Source organism: Schistocerca piceifrons, chromosome 1 (genome assembly GCF_021461385.2).
Source record: "Schistocerca piceifrons isolate TAMUIC-IGC-003096 chromosome 1, iqSchPice1.1, whole genome shotgun sequence".
In the NCBI taxonomy this organism is placed as follows: domain Eukaryota; kingdom Metazoa; phylum Arthropoda; class Insecta; order Orthoptera; family Acrididae; genus Schistocerca; species Schistocerca piceifrons.
In genome coordinates, this window is record NC_060138.1 from 123104544 (window position 1) to 123121854 (window position 17311).

A 17311-nucleotide genomic window follows, 5' to 3' on the forward strand; every position below is an offset into this window, starting at 1 on the left:
CTTCGTTGCTCATGGGAATATCCCAATAGCCGACAACGAATTCCAAACGACACAATGTGAACAGTCTTGACTTGCTGGTAGGTTACATCAAAACTCAACTTTCGTGTCCAGGGTCGGTGAGCCATGGACCTCTTAGCAATGGGAACAGCCCCACACTCTCCGACACCGCGTAGAGACCACCAGCGGCCCAGGCCAAACTACGCCCCACCGAGAATCCCCTCACTGCTCCACGCCAACCGACCGACTGGTCACACACCGCCCAGCTGGTAACTATAAGCGCCTGGTCAAAGACAGTCCAAGGTGCGAATATCGATACACACCGCTGCTGCCACCCGCGGAAGGAAAGGATAGGAGCATAATCGCGATAACCGCGGGAGACTAAACACAGAATAGCAACGAAGGTTTAATCCAGCGCATAGCATGAGCCAGCCACGGCTCAAATGCACAGAGCGGCGCCAAACCACCTCTCTTCCAATGCACTCCCTCAGCCGGTAAAGTCATGGCGACTTTCTTCTGCGACTGTGAAGGGGTTACTCTGTTTGACGTCCTTCCTCATGGTGCAAGCATCAACTTTAAAGTATACTGTGCTACCTTCAGAACATTGAAGAAACAATCTAAGCGTGTTCGTCGCTTCGAAAATGGAAACGAACTTCTCTTTCTCCATGACAACGCAAGGCCTCACACAGCCTGCACACCCGAGAGGAGCTCACGAAACTTCACTGGAATGTCTTTCATCGGCCCTACAGCCGGGATCTCCACCTTCCGCCTTCCATCTGCGGGTCCAATGAAGGATGCAGTCAGCGGGAAGCAGTACTTGGATGGTGTGGAGGTTATTGATGCAGCTGGACGCTGGCTCCGACGTCAACCACCAGAATGGTGCCACACGGGCAGATAGGCCTTGTCATCGCATTGTACAGAGATTATGTTGAAAAATTGGGTTTTGTAGCTAATAGTGGAGAATAATTTGGTGTATTGGAATCCTGAATAAAACCAACCTGCTTTTAGAAACAAATGTGTTGCATTACTTATTGAACACCTCTCGTGTCTGCAATACTCGCATACTACAGAGAAATCCTGGTTAGCGGCAGATGACAAACTGTGGCCAAATATCAGTTGTACTGGAGACGACAAATAGCTACACGAACATCAGTATGTAGTATTAAGGTACATATTTTGTTAATAATGTTATGAATTTAAATACCATGCTAAACATTTACTTACTGTTCGACAAAAAACAACATAAGTACACTGACGATGACGAAACTTAACCGAAACAGGTATGGTTGTTGATGTAGGAAACTATGATTACTGTAGGCGGAAACCTATTTTCAGAATTATAACTGGATAATTACGTATATAAAGGATACATAAATGGGATCGTACCAGCTCGGACAGCTTTGCATATACACTCAAGCTTATAAATCAAGGATGATGGCAGAATGTGGTGGCACACTACGTGGCACTACACAAAACTGGCGCTAATAGCATAGGCACATAGGGAACACACACGACACAGATCTGTAAGTCCACGGTATTGGTGATAAGTTGAGGAAACCGTCCCGAAACGCCACTGTTTCCTGCGCATGTGCCCCGACATCAACATGGGATGTGATCACCATGCACACGTACACAGGCCGCACAACGGGTTGGCATACTCTGGATCACGTGGTCGAGCCGCTGCTGGGGTACAGCCTCCCATTCTTGCACCAGTGTCTGTCGGAGCTCCTGAAGTGTCGTAGGGGTTTGAAAACGTGCAGCGATACGTTGACCGAGAGCATCCCAGACGTGCTCGATGGGGTTTAGGTCTGGAGAACAGGCAGGCCACTCCATTCGCCTGATATCTTCTGTTTCAAGGTACTCCTCCACGATGGCAGCTCAGTGGGGCCGTGCGTTATCATCCATCACGAGGAAGGTGGGACCCACTGCAGCCTGAAAAGGTGGGCATACTGGTGCAAAATGACGTCCCGATACACCTGACCTGTTACAGTTCCTCTGTCAAAGACATGCAGGGGTGTACGTGCACCAATCATAATCCCTCCCCGCACCATCAAACCACGACCTCCATATAGGTCCCTTTCAAGGACATTAAGGGGTTGGTATCTGGTTCCTGATTCACGCCAGATGAAAACCCGTCGAGAATCACTGTTCAGACTACACCTGGACTCGTCTGTGAACATAACCTGGGACCACTGTTCCAATGACCATGTAGGCCTACTGTGTTCTTGACACCAGACTTTACGGGCTCCCCTGTGACCAGGGGTCAGTGGAATGCACCTTGCTGGTCTCCGGGCGAATAATCCATGTCTGTTCAGTCGTCTGTAGACTGTATGTCTGGAGACAACTGTTCCAGTGGCTGCGTTAAGGTCCCGAGCAAGGCTACCTGCAGTACTCCGTGGCCGTCTGCGGGCACTGATGGTGAGATATCGGTCTTCTTGTGGTGTTGTACACTGTGGACTTCCCGTACTGTAGGCCTGGACACGTTTCCTGTCTGCTGGAATAGTTGCCATAATCTTGAGATCACACTTTGTGGCACACGGACGACCTGTGCTACGACCTGCTGTGTTTGACCAGCCTCCAGTCACCCCAATATTCTACCCCTCATAACGTCATCAATATGTGTTCTTTGAGCCATTTTCAACATAGAGTCACCATTACCACGTCTGAAAACGTCTGCACACTTACTCGCTACACCGTACTCTGACATGCACCAACACACCTCTGCGTTTGTGGACTGCTGCCAGCGCCACCGTGCGACGGCCGCAGGTCAAATGCACCGTATGGTCATACCCCGAGGTGATTTAAACCAGCAAACCGCCCACCAGAGCGTTGTTTCACCATGTATCACCATTATCCTTAATTTATGAGCATAAGTGTAGTTTATTCACTCCTGACACAGGGAAGAGATCAGAATCAATGCTTTACCTGCCACCCTTGATGAGGCCTGTCTGAGTGATTTTCGAAATTCCCTAAGCAGATGACGGAATGGTTCGCTACATGTGCCCCTGAAACACGCCACACAAGCTGTTGAACTGTAGATACGAACTGCGAACGCTGCTGCTGGCACACTGAGCGGCAAAACGTAGTCTCAGTTGCGCTTGAAAGTGTGCGATAGGAATGAGCACATATGAGTTTAGGTTCGTTTACAAGCACCATTTCTGCAAGAAAGAAGGAAGATAAGGATTTAACGTTCCGTCGACAACGAGGTTCTTAGAGTCGGAGCACAAGCTTAGATTGTGTCAAGGATGGGGAAGGAAATCGGCCGTGCCATCGCGGCATTTGCCTGGAGCGATTTAGGGAAATCACAGAAAACCTAAATCATGATGATCGGACGCGGACTTGAACCGTCGTCCTGTTGAATGCGAGTCAAGTGTGCTAACCACCGCGCCACCTCGATCGGTAACATTTCTGCAATGTGGCTGCAATATTACTGATGCAACAGGTACTTACTGGTAGTTTGCCGAGGTGTGGCCCAAATATTGCCGGTGTTTTCCGCCCGAGGTGGTGAATGTCTCGTATGGTTGGTCGATATCTACCTCTGCCTCTGTCTTTGTACGTAAGTGCTACCATTTCATACTGCTCCCACTTTCTCACTTAAACAACGGGGCTGTGCCGAGTCCCGTGAAACGACGTGATTTCGCTTGAGTTTCGAAAGTTTCCGTAGATGCATTCGATTTGTTCGTTGTCTACTGGAATGTAGAATTGGAGACACGAGAGAATCATCAATTTCATAAATGCGGAACAACGTCGACCAGAGATAAGAAAGTAGGAACTTCAAGACCGCAATGTGAAAAAGACAGTTGACAAGATGTTGACTACGAGCTCGTAATCACACGTGATGAGTCCTGCAAAAAATTTCGAAGTCTTCGAGTATACGTAAAAGACGAATAAAATACTGAATCGTCGCTGCTAGCGTCGTTTTAGGAGATGTGCAGAAGTCAGTCATAATTGAGTTCCACAAAACATCGAAGATTTATAAACTTTTCGTAAGCTTCATTACATGTGTTTCGGTGGTCAGTGACAGCAGTTTGTCAACTGTTATTTTTAATGATTACTTCCATCGTTTCAGGGGTAAGACAAGGCTGCAACCTGTCTCCACTGTTGTTCATATTATTTATGGATCATATGTTGAAAACAATAGACTGGCTGGGTGAGATTAAGATATGTGAACACAAAATAAGCAGTCTCGCATATGCGGATGACTTAGTCGTGATGGCAGATTCGATTGAAAGTTTGCAAAGTAATATTTCAGAGCTAGATCAGAAATGTAAGGACTATAGTATGAAGATTAGCATCTCCAAAACGAAAGTAATGTCAGTGGGAAAGAGATATAAACGGATTGAGTACCAAATAGGAGGAACAAAGTTAGAACGGGTGGACGGTTTCAAGTACTTGGGATGCATATTCTCACAGGATGGCAACATAGTGAAAGAACTGGAAGCGAGGTGTAGCAAAGCTAATGCAGTGAGCGCTCAGCTACGATCTACTCTCTTCTGCAAGAAGAAAGTCAGTACCAAGACTAAGTTATCTGTGCACCGTTCAATCTTTCGTCCAACTTTGTTGTATGGGAGCGAAAGCTGGGTGGATTCAGTTTACCTTATCAATAAGGTTGAGGTTACGGATATGAAAGTAACTAGGATGATTGCACGTTTTAGTAGATGGGAACAATGGCAGGAGGGTGTCCACAATGAGGAAATCAAAGAAAAACTGGGAATGCATATAGATGTAGCAGTCAGGGCGAACAGGCTTAGATGGTGGGGTCATGTTACGCGCATGGGAGAAGCAAGGTTACCCAAGAGACTATGGGTTCAGCAGTAGGGGGTAGGAGGTGTCGGGGTAGATCAAGGAGAAGGTACCTGGATTCGGTTAAGAATGATTTTGAAGTAATAGGCTTAACATCAGAAGAGGCACCAATGTTAGCACTGAATAGGGGATCATGGAGGAATTTTATAAGGGGGACTATGCTCCAGACTGAACGCTGAAAGGTATAATCAGTCTTAAATGATGATGATGATGATGATGATGACTTCCATCGTCCCATAACACTGATCGTATATGTATAAAAATTTCGAAATTGCTAGTTCTCTCACTATTAAGTATTAAGATAAACGTTTGGTCGTTATTTCAAATTTCTCTTAATGAATTCCTTGAGTGATTCTACGAAAGCGTAACAGTCATTTAGTACTGAGAGGCACTTCAATGACAAATGTACTTCAGACACGTAGATAGCGGTCATGATAAAACTTTTGGTATATGAGAGGGCCCCCAATCCAAAAACAAGTGGCTGTAGGGAATAAAACTTCGCAGCAACATTTGTAAGGACATGCAGAAGGGAAATAACGAATAAACCGTTGAAAGAAACACATTTTAACTTCCACATGAGAGGGTAACATCTGATAATTGTGTACATGTTTGTGTTCCAGGTTAAAAACACTGCTCAGTGTGACGATCATCTGCATCCACGACAGCTTGCAACCTCACAAGATACTGCTTTTCTGCTGCCCAAACCACCTCAGGCGGGATGTTGTCTACCTCCCTCGCTTTGTTTATCTTCAGCCTCCAATGTGTGTTAGTGTCTCGTTGGTAAATTTCATTTCATTTATTGTATATTTTAAGACTTGCTGCCTGATATTTAAAAAAAAAACATATCGTGCATAATACAATTTTACATGTAATAGTACACCGAAGGGACAATGAAACTGGTATAGGCATGCGAATTCAAATACATTGGTGTGTCAACAGGCAGAATATGGCGCTGCAGTCGGCAATGCCTATAAATAAAAGTGTCTGGCGCAGTTATTAGTTCAGTTACTGCTGCTACAATGGCAGGTTATTAAAGTTTAAGGGAGTGTGAACATGGCGTTACAGTCGCCGCACGAGCTATGGGGCACAGAATCTCCGAGGTAGCGATGAAGTAGGGATTTTCCCGCACGACCATTTCACGAGTGTCCCGAGAAAATCAGGAGTCCGGTAAGAATAAAATCTCTAACATCGCTTCGTCTGGAAGAAGGTCTTGCAAGAACGGGACCAATGAGGACTGAAGAGAATCGTTCAACGTGACAGAAGTGCAATCCTTCCGCAAGTTGCTGCAGATTTAGATCCTTGGCCATCATCCAGAGGGCGAAGTGCTCTGTCTGTCTTCTTGTTAGAATAACAATTTTTCTTGAATGTCGACCGTAGATGTTCAAGCTCATCTTTTAAGCAAGTTGGTTCACAAATTTTGTGCGCTCTATGTACCAACGTTTTAATCACTCCTCTTTTCTGTCTAGGGTAGTGATTGGAATCTTTATGCAGGTAACGGTCAACATAGGTGGCTTTTCTGTATACTCTATGGCCCAACGTCCCGTCCGCTCGCTTGACAACCGACACTTCCAAGAAATTCAGCTGACCGTTATTCTCCTTCTCCATTGTACAGTGTATTTTCGGATTGATACTGTTGAGATGTACCAGGAAGGCATCAAATTCCCCTGCACCGTGTGTCCATACTACGAATGTATCATCCACACTGCGGTACCACATGGCTGGTCTTTTCCTGCCAGACTGCAACGCCTGTTGTTCAAAGTTCTCCATAAACAAACTGGCAACAGCTAGACTAAGAGGACTGCCCACAGCTGCCCTGTCAATCTGTTCATTATTAAGGGCGTCCAAAAACTTTCACACAGTCGTCTCGGTTTTTTTTTTTTTTTTTTTTTTTTTTTTTTTTTTTTTTTTTTTTTTTTTTTTTGCAGGAGGAGAATGAATTTTTTTGTGAACATACTTGAAACATTTAGCTATACATTGAGCCTACTTCATGTAGCCTCCATCATCCGTGACGCATCACGTCCTTTAAACCTCTGCAGCCACCGCTGGACACTGCTGCGACCCACTGTGTCCTCTCCATAAACAAGGAGCAACTTCCTGTGAACCGATGTGGCAGAGTCATCGCCGGTCTTGAAGAGGAACTTCATCATCGATCGTTGTCGCAACCTGACATCTACTTCACGGTCCATTGCGGCTCACCTGTAAATAAAAGAAAATACTTTTATACACCAACTTTTAGCTAATTGTTCCAAATATGTTCACAAAAAATTTCATTCTCCTCCCGCAAAACATAAACAAATTAGAGACTATTGTGCAAAACTTTTTAAACGCACTTTGTAAAAGACTTCAGAAGGATCCGACTTCAAAGATTTTAAAAATCATTATAGACTGTTGAAAGCGTCTTCACTCTCCTCTGACAATAAGAAGCTACTCTGCAAAAAGGAAGCGTACCCTCCTAGGCTCTATGAACTACCTAAAGTGCACAAACCACACATTCCTTTGAGGCCTGTTATGAGTGCTTTAGGATCTCCCACCCACGAATTAGCTAGACACCTTGTCTCATTGCTACAACCTTATGATGGTGGAACGGATAGTCATATTAAAAATTCATATCATTTAATTGCCAAACTAAAAGAAATGCACGTGGGCCAAAGTCACATTCCTGTTAGTTTTGATGTCGTGTCGTTATTTACCACGATTCCAGTGAACGAAGTTATCTCATGTATAGCTTATTTTTCCAGCAGATATTACGTAGTTATTCAGACACTGCCTCACCACGACCTATTTTCAATACAACAATGATTTTTATGAACAGATTTACAGGGTGGCTATGGGTAGTCCTCTTAGCCCAGCTGTTATCAATTTGTTTATGGAGAACTTTGAACAACAGGCGTTGCAGACTGCTAGAAAAAGACCAGCAAGGTGGTAGCGCTATGTCGATGATACTTTCATAGTATTGGCACACGGTGTAGAGGAATTCAATGTCTTCCTGGTACATCTCAATAGTATCAATCCGAAAATACAATGTGCTATGGAGAACAACGGCCAGCTAAATTTCGTGACCTCAGCCAACCTGTTTAGGAGGCAGATTGGCCTTTATGTTTTGGTTCAATTGGGTTTCTGTCCTCTTATTTCTTGATAATGACCGCGTTGGCTGTTTTCCAAAGAGCATGTACTCTACCCTATTTAGAAATTTCCTTTTAAGGTAAAATACGTTCTTTATAGTAGTTTTGAAATGAAGATATATATGTTTCTCATTAAATGGCTTCACTGAAGAAAAGAAAGGTTTGGGATAAAGACCAAATGAACGGAGCTGTGGAAGTCGTTTTAATGTAAAACACGGACTTCTTAAAAGCAGCCAGGCATTTCTGTGTACCACAAACAACGTTAAAAAGGTATTTAAAGCAAAGGCGAGAATCTGATATCGAAAATATTACTACAAAGTTCGGAAGAAAGTCTGTATTTTCACCGGATATTGAATGTGGCCTGATAAGGCATTGCCTTTTAGTGCAGTAGAGAATTTTTGGGTAAACCAGGACTGATTTACCGCTTAGCGGTGGAAAATAATATCCCAAATACGTTCAATGAAGAAATCGAGACTACCGGTCAAAAGTGGTTGCAGGGATTTCTAAAACGTCGTTCATCAACACTGTCTGTTGGAATGCCACAGGGAATTTCGATGTCTCGTGTGAAATAGTTTTCTGAGGAGAACGTGAATATGTTTTTCAACATATTCGAACTGGAAATGCAGACAATTAGTATCAATCCTAATGGGGTACATAATTGTGATGTAACAGGTATCAGTGTAGTACAATACCAAAACACTAAAGTGATTTCTTTTAAAATGAAAAATATCAGTGGCATCATTGACATCAGCAAGTGTGGCTGCCTCATTACTATTGTGCGGATGCTTCTCGACATTGCGTCACACCTTTAATTGTATTTCCGCGAAAATAGATGCAAGTAGAGCTCATGGATGGAAATCCACCAGGATCGATTCACGCCTATCATATTTCCGGGTGGAGACAGGCAGTTATTTTCACACGGTGGATTTTATCGCAGTGGTAAAACCGACCAAATCAGACCCTGTCGAACTTATAGTTGACGGACACACTCCCACACTAGAAATATGGATGTCATTTATCTTGCAAGGAAAAATGGGGTTCAATTGTACGCCTTTCACCCCACACCTCTCATAAGACGCAACCCCTAGGCTTGGCATCTGTGAAACCGCTCAAGACTTTTTACTGCCAGGAAACTGAGCCGTCGCTAAAAAATAATTTCCCTCGCACAGGCACGATACGCCAGGGGGGAAAATTATTGTCAGCGCATATTCCGGGCTGCAACTCCTGAGATGGCAGTTAACGGTTTTAGAAATAGTGGAAATTATCCGCTGAACCGAGATGTGTTCAGAAGCTGTGACTTTCCCGTATACTCCGGAAATGAAGCACTTACCGAACGCCAAAATCAGCAGTCGTCTGTCAGCGGACTTCAAACAACTTATGATAGGCCTACAGCTTCAGTAAGGGATATTTTGAGTGCTGCAGACGTGTGTTTCCTGCCATCTAATTTTAATGCCACTGCTGACGACTTGGCAGGTTGTTCTGAACAAAACTCAACCTTTTCGTTACCAAAAATTCATTCGTAAAGTTGGATGGTGCGATCAGCAGAATTGTGTCCTCTGCCACCTATTTCTAATGCCGCTGTCAAAAGAAGTTCTAGAGCAGGTTCAGCGAAGATCATAACTTCATCGCCACATATGCAGTAACTGGCAAGCAGTCAAATGTAGAATATCGTCAGAGTTGATAATCAAAAATCTGCAAGGCCTACACGGACTAGAGGGTCTTAGAAGATTACGAAGAAGGATTCCTATGCACAGAGAATGTCAACTAGTCATCCCAAACAAATGGAAAGAAGAAGAAGAAAACTTTTTAGATCTCCCAGCTTCATCTTCTCCAGAAGATTCAGAATTTCTTCTCTTTTAGAGAATGATGATTGCGGAAACAGAAGCGAGATGAATCTCATGCTGAAAATGTGTATTGTGTAGGGTTGTTTTCAGATTATAGGCCAGGTGAAGAGTCAATCCGTTGTCAGAAAGGCCTGAAACGGTCTCACATAAACTGTTCAAGTAATCTGAAAAAGAATTTCATGTGCTTGAAGTGTAAATAACTGAATAATAAACCCTATGTGATCAATTTAGTTTTTTTTTCCTTTGATTTACTTTAGTTGATGTGAAGTAAGAAAATAAGGGTATGTTTTTCCCGACTGGAAAACTTAAAACAGTGCAATATCTGTATATGGAAACTTTGTTAAACTGTTTCTTGTAATAACTGATTTTATTGTCATATTTCTAACTGAAAATCGTAAAAAAAGTGGTACCACATCATAGGAGCCACCCCCGTATTGGGAACCGGTTCTGGGATTTTCTGAAAGTAAACCACAAAAGAAAGATTCACATTTAACAGACTAAAAGCCAGATAAACCTAATCTTAGAATCCCATATTTTAATGTAAGTGTAAAAGTAGTGTTTAATTCTTAATGGTGTTAGCGTTACGAGACAAAATCAAAAGCTACCCCATATAAGGTCACTTTATGTTTCTTCTTCATCAGGGAGGAGCTTGCTGAGTAAAAGCCGTACCATCTGCCCGTTTTAATGCTGACAGAACTTTTGGATGTCTTAATTCGTTCTGTCTGTAACTTAAATAGTTCTCCGCATATGTTATTCCGCAGCTGTGTCTTTACAGAGTTGTCCCAGTGGTTTCATCTTGTTTTATTTTGTTTAGTTCTTTCTTGTATTTTTGTTTCCAGTCACAATATAGTTCAATCTTGAGTTGTCTTTTTGGGCTGTCTTGGCTCTTTGATAGTACATTCTTTTGTCACTTCTTTCCGTAGTCTTCGTCAACTCAATAGACCTTGGCAGTTTATGTTTCCGTCGGAATTTCGCTCCCGGAATGGCTATTGACCGCGCTCTTTGGAGTAAGCCTCTTAGAATATGCCTTTTGTAGTCTGTGCTACCTTTGATAGCGTGTAGTGGAAAATGTCCTGATGTGTCTAATCTTCTGCCAATTTGCCCTGCCTTGAGGAAATCGCTCATGTTTTGAGGTCGTGGTGTGTGTGTGTGTGTTCGCCGGCTGGTGTGGCCGTGCGGTTCTAAGCGCGTCAGTTTGGAACCGCGTGACCGCTACGGTCGCAGGTTCGAATCCTGCCTCGGGCATGGATGTGTGTGATGTCCTTAGGTTAGTTACGTTTAAGTAGTTCTAAGTTCTAGGGGACTGATGACCTCAGTAGTTAAGTCCCATAGTGCTCAGAGCCATTTGAACCATTTGTGTGTGTTCATGTATGTGTCTGTGTGAATGATTATGGCATTGTGGTCACTGTGTGTTACTTTATCCAGTACTTCCCATTTTGTTAGGTGTGCTAATGAGTTGTTGTTTGCTAGTGATACGTCTATGTTACTGACTCTCCCAGAGTTATCACCATATGTTGATACAAAGCGGTTGCACTCATTTATGATGATACCAAAAATTAGAGCGGGCGTTAAATTCTGTGAGTATAAGTAGTTTTCTACCTCTGGAAAATTGTGCAACCTCTCTGATTAGGTCTGCAAGAGGTTCATGTTGTAGGAATACTGTGCGTACACTGAAGTGATTACCCATGTGTCGCGACTGTGGGTGATTTCAGCAGTGGCTATGTGGTCCGAAGAGCGATGTGCTAGCATTGTTGCTTTAGCTGCAGCCTTTGCGTCTTTTGCTCCTGTAACTGTCATGCAATGTTTTGGAAGCTCTGGAATTTTTGCACTATGCCTGTAACGTTCGTGGAGACAGAGTCCATCCGCTCCGACGTTCGATGCCTACTAATGTGCTCCTCATACATATTATTGTATATGTTCGTAGTGGTTACTTAGTGTAACCGAAACACTGATGTGTAAAGTTCAAGCCCTCTCCTCTTCGTGTACATGACGCTCCCAAGAGGCTGCAGAGCTCACTTTTGTCAGCTGGAAGATTTACGGTTCGGAGAATCTTCCGATCTGTTTGCTCAGTGGTCAGGTAGCGTAATGTGTGTGTGTGTGTGTGTGTGTGTGTGTGTGTTTGTTTCGATGGTTGAGACATGTGACTAAGACTAAGCGCAGTTCCGTTTCAAATATATCTCTATTTTCGAGTCTGCAGATACGCAGGTTTGTCTCAATGTTATCATAATCGATTACATTTGTTATGTCACGTCCATATTTCTGGTCTGCGTCTGGTGATATGTCCGGATGGTGTTCTTTATCAGTTAGGAGTCGGTCTGTGGAATCTATATCTGTTTCTGATATTTGCTTGGGATACTCTGTGTCTGCCAATAATATACGTAACACAGGTGCTGCAGACTGGCTTTGTTTGCAGTGTTTGTATTTCCATGTGTTTTATATGTCTGTATGGATCTCGTGTCTTTGTATGTGTTTATGGCATCTACGCACACCACTGTTGCCTTTCTTCTGACTTACTGGTGTTGTTTTAATCTTTGATGTATTTGTATTCTGTTCGCATGTTGCTGAGCTGTCTATTACAGGTGCTTGAGTGTGCTGACTGCGTGTAGATCCGCCATAAGTAAAGCGAACTGGTTTTATGTAAGGTTTACAGTTTGCTATGTCACACTCTGGTTTTAATCTTTGTGTTTCGGCTGTGGGTGAGTTTGGAATTTGTATTTTATTACTATTCTGAGGAGTGTTAATGTGAATGTGAAGTGTATATGTATCCAGGTTGGTGGCTATTTCATTAATTTCGGTGTTCTGATGCTGAGTACTGCAATTATTTCAATAATGTTTTGGCGTGTTTACATGTGTATGTGTGTGTGTGTGTGTGTGTGTGTGTGTGTGTGTGTGTGTGTGTGTGTGTGTGTGCATTATCAGTATCTAGATGTAACATTTCCGCTTCAAGCTCCTCGATTCTGAGTAAGACCCCGGTTTGAAAGATGGCCCATTGATAAATGTCATACTTGATCTGCGTGGCTACGTAGAGTTGTATGGCACCTTGCACACATGCATCGTCGATATAGTCTGTGATATGAAAGTATCTCTGGCGAACTGTATCACACGAATGAAGCGACGCCAGTTTGCCCGTCTCTAGGTCTACGTTTGGTAAAAGTTCCAAGTGTTGCTTCAGACGACCACACGACGCCAAGCTCTGTTCCTGGTTCATGGTGACTTATTCCTAACTATAGTTTCAGTTTTACAGTCTGTACTTATGTTTGAGATGGGGGTTGTTGTATCGCCAGTATGGTTACATTCTGTTTTGGTGAAAGTTGTCTGTAACTTCGTATTCTGTGCGTTCAATTTGTCGTTCATATAATTCCTTTTATGATGGGCACTCATTCCTCCAGCCTTGTCAAAGCCTATTTCGATATTTGCACCCAAGAGCTGTTTCTTCACTGCAATCTCCTATGGCCTGGTTTCGTACATCTCCCAAAGACTTGTTCTCTGTGACAGCGTTTCAGAGGATGGGCTAGGCCCCAGCAGTTGAAACACTTTTGCACTGCTACGAAATCCCTGGTGCTTAGTGCCTCGAACTCTATGTACACACTCTCAGTTTGTAGCAGCAGAAGACAGGCCCTCAGGGCGATTTCTAAAATGTTGTTAACATTACGTTTTCCTGTCGGTCCTGCGTTAAATTTAATAGTTACTTCCTCGTTGAATTCGTCCTTGGCGATGTGTTCACTAAGACTCATTTCATAGAGCTCTTCGAGAAAGTATGGGTCAGTTACTGTGGTAGGTACTTGGTTTATTGCCAAAAACAATCTAAATTTCCGACGCTCCTCACGACTGATATCTTTTAACAGTGCTGCTTTCTCAATGATTTTCGTTTTGTCTCCCTTCGCTCGTGCCTCTAGAATTATTATATTTGCAGTTGATCTGATAGCTTTTATTTTCACTTAATTTGTTTGGAATAATTAATGGTTTTCGTTATGGTATCACTCACAGCCTTTGTATCCTGGTTGCTTTTTGGTTTGAAAAATAAAACACTGCTCTGCTTTTCTTTTCCTTGGACTATCCGCTCCTGCACCTTGTTTTTCGGCTTTCTAGCTGAGCCGGCGACTGCCACTGCTGCAAAAGACACATTTATTTATTTCGTTAACAGTACAGAGTAACCCACCGCCTTTAAATGTAAGACGGGTCGAATGCTTCTGAATCTAATAGCAAAGACTTCTCATAGTTACAATCTTATAGATATACAGTTGTTAATGCTTTTTTTATAACATAAAGAACATAATATATAAAGATTTCTCTGAGGTTACAACGAATTGAATGCTTAACTAGTGTTAAAATGGTTCCATATAATTTATTACTACCTAATTGATGAGAATATAATTTATATAATGCAAATGTGAAAGAAAAAGAAAAAAAAAGAAAATGTAACACAATGAGCGTGGTGAAAATAATTTGTAGTATGTAGAGGGAAGTGATATGCTGTATTTGGATGTGTAGTACAGTCTAAGTAGCATATGTTGGTTAATAATGGCCTATTTCTACCTATTTCAGATGAGAAGGTCTCGGTACAACTTCGAGGTATTCTCATCTGAAATGGTTTGTGTTAATGTATGTTTACACAGGTTATACAGATTAAATGCCAATTGAGTACTTCATACATGGAATACATTAATGTTAGCTATACATGAGAAATACACTTACGTTTGTAACTTGTTAGCAGAAATAGAATATCGTTCATTATTACTTGAGTGCATTATTCCTTAAATAACTTAATACATTTATGATATATAAAATTCATTGATTGTAGCTTTGAATAGAGAAGAGAATATACTGCTGTCTGCACACAATAAGACGAGCAATACATTACTGTTTGTGTGCAGTATACTTTAAACATTGTGCGTGATATTGAGAGGAGGAGCCTTGGAATAAAAGTTCTTCGAGCCTTCTCCTCCCAAGCAACATTATCTTATTACTACAGTCTGAGTATGTGGTGCCGGTGTTTATTTGTTTTATGATTGTTGTGTTGTGGCATGCAGTGTCATACATTGTTGGTTTTGGTCCCTTACGTGTTGATCCCTTTTGAGTCATGTTCACGCAGGTTCCTACCTCGGTTTCGGAATCTGTGTTTATGTCCTCCCATATGGTTTGTTGTATTGTTTGTGCTTGTCTACGCCTCCTTCCATATGGGGTTTGGCGCTTGTATTCTTCGTGCAGAGTGTTCGATACAATATCGGCTACACTATTTGTTGTGTTCCAGTCATCAGGATTACGTATTATTCTGGCGATGTCATTGAGATTCTGTACAGGTCTCATTTGTGCTAGCGTGTTGCACAGCAGTGTGACATGTTCTGGTGTCCCAGTTTCTCCACATAAGCATACTTCATCGTTAGTTAGTCCCATTCGCTTTAAATGTACCGGATACGGTCCGTGACCTGTCAGGAAATGGACCATCCCCCGGCTTGGGTCGACATGTTTCAGTTGTAGTCTTTCGTGTACATCAGGAAGCAGAGTGTACTCGGCGACCATTTTCGGATGCGTCCCACTCTCTCTGCCATGTTTGAATCCGCCATTGTTTCATTTGTGTTTTATTCGTAATGTTGGTTCCCGTAATTTTGTTGACTTTACCGAGCCTGTCCCTCTTAAGCCAGTAAAGTGCAACTCTATAACGTATTGTTATGTCTATAGGGCAGGTCCCCATCACAACGCAAAAAAGTGCCTCTAGTGACGTGGTGTTGGAGGCTCCGCTCATTCCGCCAAGGACAGCGGGGTGAGCCTACTTACGGATCTTAACTCTGAGGTAGGCAATTTCCTCTTCAAGACGTACACTGATCAGCCAAAACATTATGGCCACCTAACTAACAGCCAGTATGTCCACCTTTCGCACAGATAACAGTGGCGATGCGTCGTGGCGTGGAAGCAACGAGGCCTCGGTAGGGCGCTAGAGGAAGTTGGCACCACATCTGCACGCACGCAAGTCACCCAACTCCCGCAAATTCCGGGGAGGGTGGCTATGAGCTCTGACGAGGCGTTAAATCACATCCCAGATATGTTCGATGGGGTTCAGACCTGGCAAGTTGGGGGGGGGGGGAGGGGGGGCAGCACATCGCAACTGTGTTCCTTGAACCACTCCATCACAATGCTGGCCTTGTGACTTGGCGCATTATCTTGTAGAAAAGTGACATTGCCATCAGGAGCATGATCGTCATGAAGGGGTGTACGTGGTCTGCAACCAGTGTACGATACTCCTCGGCTGTGATGGTGCCTTGCACGAGCTCCGCTGGACCCATGGTTGCCCACGTAAATGTTCCCCAAAACATAATGGAATCGTCGCCAGCTTGTCTCCACCCCGCAGTACAGGTGTCAAGGAGTCGTTTCCCTGGAACTATAACGGCATGATGAAGGTATCGAGAATCATCAGACCATGCAACGCTTCGCCACAGCGACAACGGCTAGTGCCGATGGTTACGCGGCCATTTCATAGTTGCCGATTTCGTGGTGTTAACATCGGCACATGCATGGGTCATCGCCTGCAGAGTCCCATCGTTAGGAGTGTTCGGTGCACTGTGTGTTCAGACACACTTGTACTCTGCCCAGCATTAAAGTCTGATATTAGTACAGCCACAGTTCGCATATTATCTGTGGCCTAAATGACATTGTATGTAACGCTCTCCAGCGTCGCCTACCAGCAAGTCATGACACTAACACTATTAACAAGGCAAATCCTGCAGTGCACAGTCTAAACATAATTGATATACAGTTGGCTACCCATGTGGTAAATAGTTTTCTGTTTACACTGGCTCATGTAGCGAAAGTTTAATTATAACACCTTGCACATCAAACTTCTGCGTGAATCACCACTAACCAAAAGCTGAAGGATGCTTTGGCTGTGACCGGTATACAGTCTCTTACGTTGGTATTGGTCTTACCAGTTCCCAGACCAATCGTTTTTGCAAAATGTTCAAAATAGAGTCTCGGCGATTCCTGGGAAACGATGTACCCAACATCAGTTTACAAGCTGAAGTTCCGGAAGCAGCTGAGTAGCTTAAAGTATAAATCATCCACAAAGCAAAATTTCTCGTTTTATTGTTTCACCTTCCTTGCGGGATTTTCTCATTTTCTTCTTTTTTCTTCCTTGTGGAATGCAAACTACAGCACAGAGTTTTCATACCCTATATCTTCTCTACTGTGTTATCAACGAACACTGTCTAACATATCCCTCCTCGACCTCAACGCTCTTGTCTGCACAACATGGCACAAACAGCTGTTCCTGTCAGAGAAAAATCCTTTCCGTCGTTCAGCCACTTTCACGATGTCCTCCTCAGTTGGAGGAAACTGACTATGAAATAACCTCCTGCATTATTTAGAGAACTAAATGACATCCCCAGGTTCAGAATACAGTTAATGACGTATCTACTAAGGCAACATAAATGATTAGAATTGTCCCTGACAGCACTCGTTGCTGAGCATATCCTTCTTTCCAGTCGGATCTTCCTCTTCTCACAATATTCACAGTGGTGCAGTTTACTTAAATTTCCAGAACTCGCTATATTA

At 43.2% G+C, this 17311-nt stretch overlaps 1 protein-coding gene across 1 annotated transcript in view; it reads left to right on the forward strand.

Annotated features, from left to right (window-relative positions):
- The first annotated feature begins 5519 nt into the window (after positions 1 to 5519).
- LOC124787922 (regucalcin-like) overlaps positions 5520 to 17311 on the forward strand; it is a 98320-nt gene continuing 86528 nt past the window's right edge. Inside the window, exon 1 of the mRNA XM_047254948.1 lies at positions 5520 to 5565. The gene's annotated coding sequence lies outside the window, so the exon portion shown is untranslated. The remainder of the gene's footprint in view (positions 5566 to 17311) is intronic.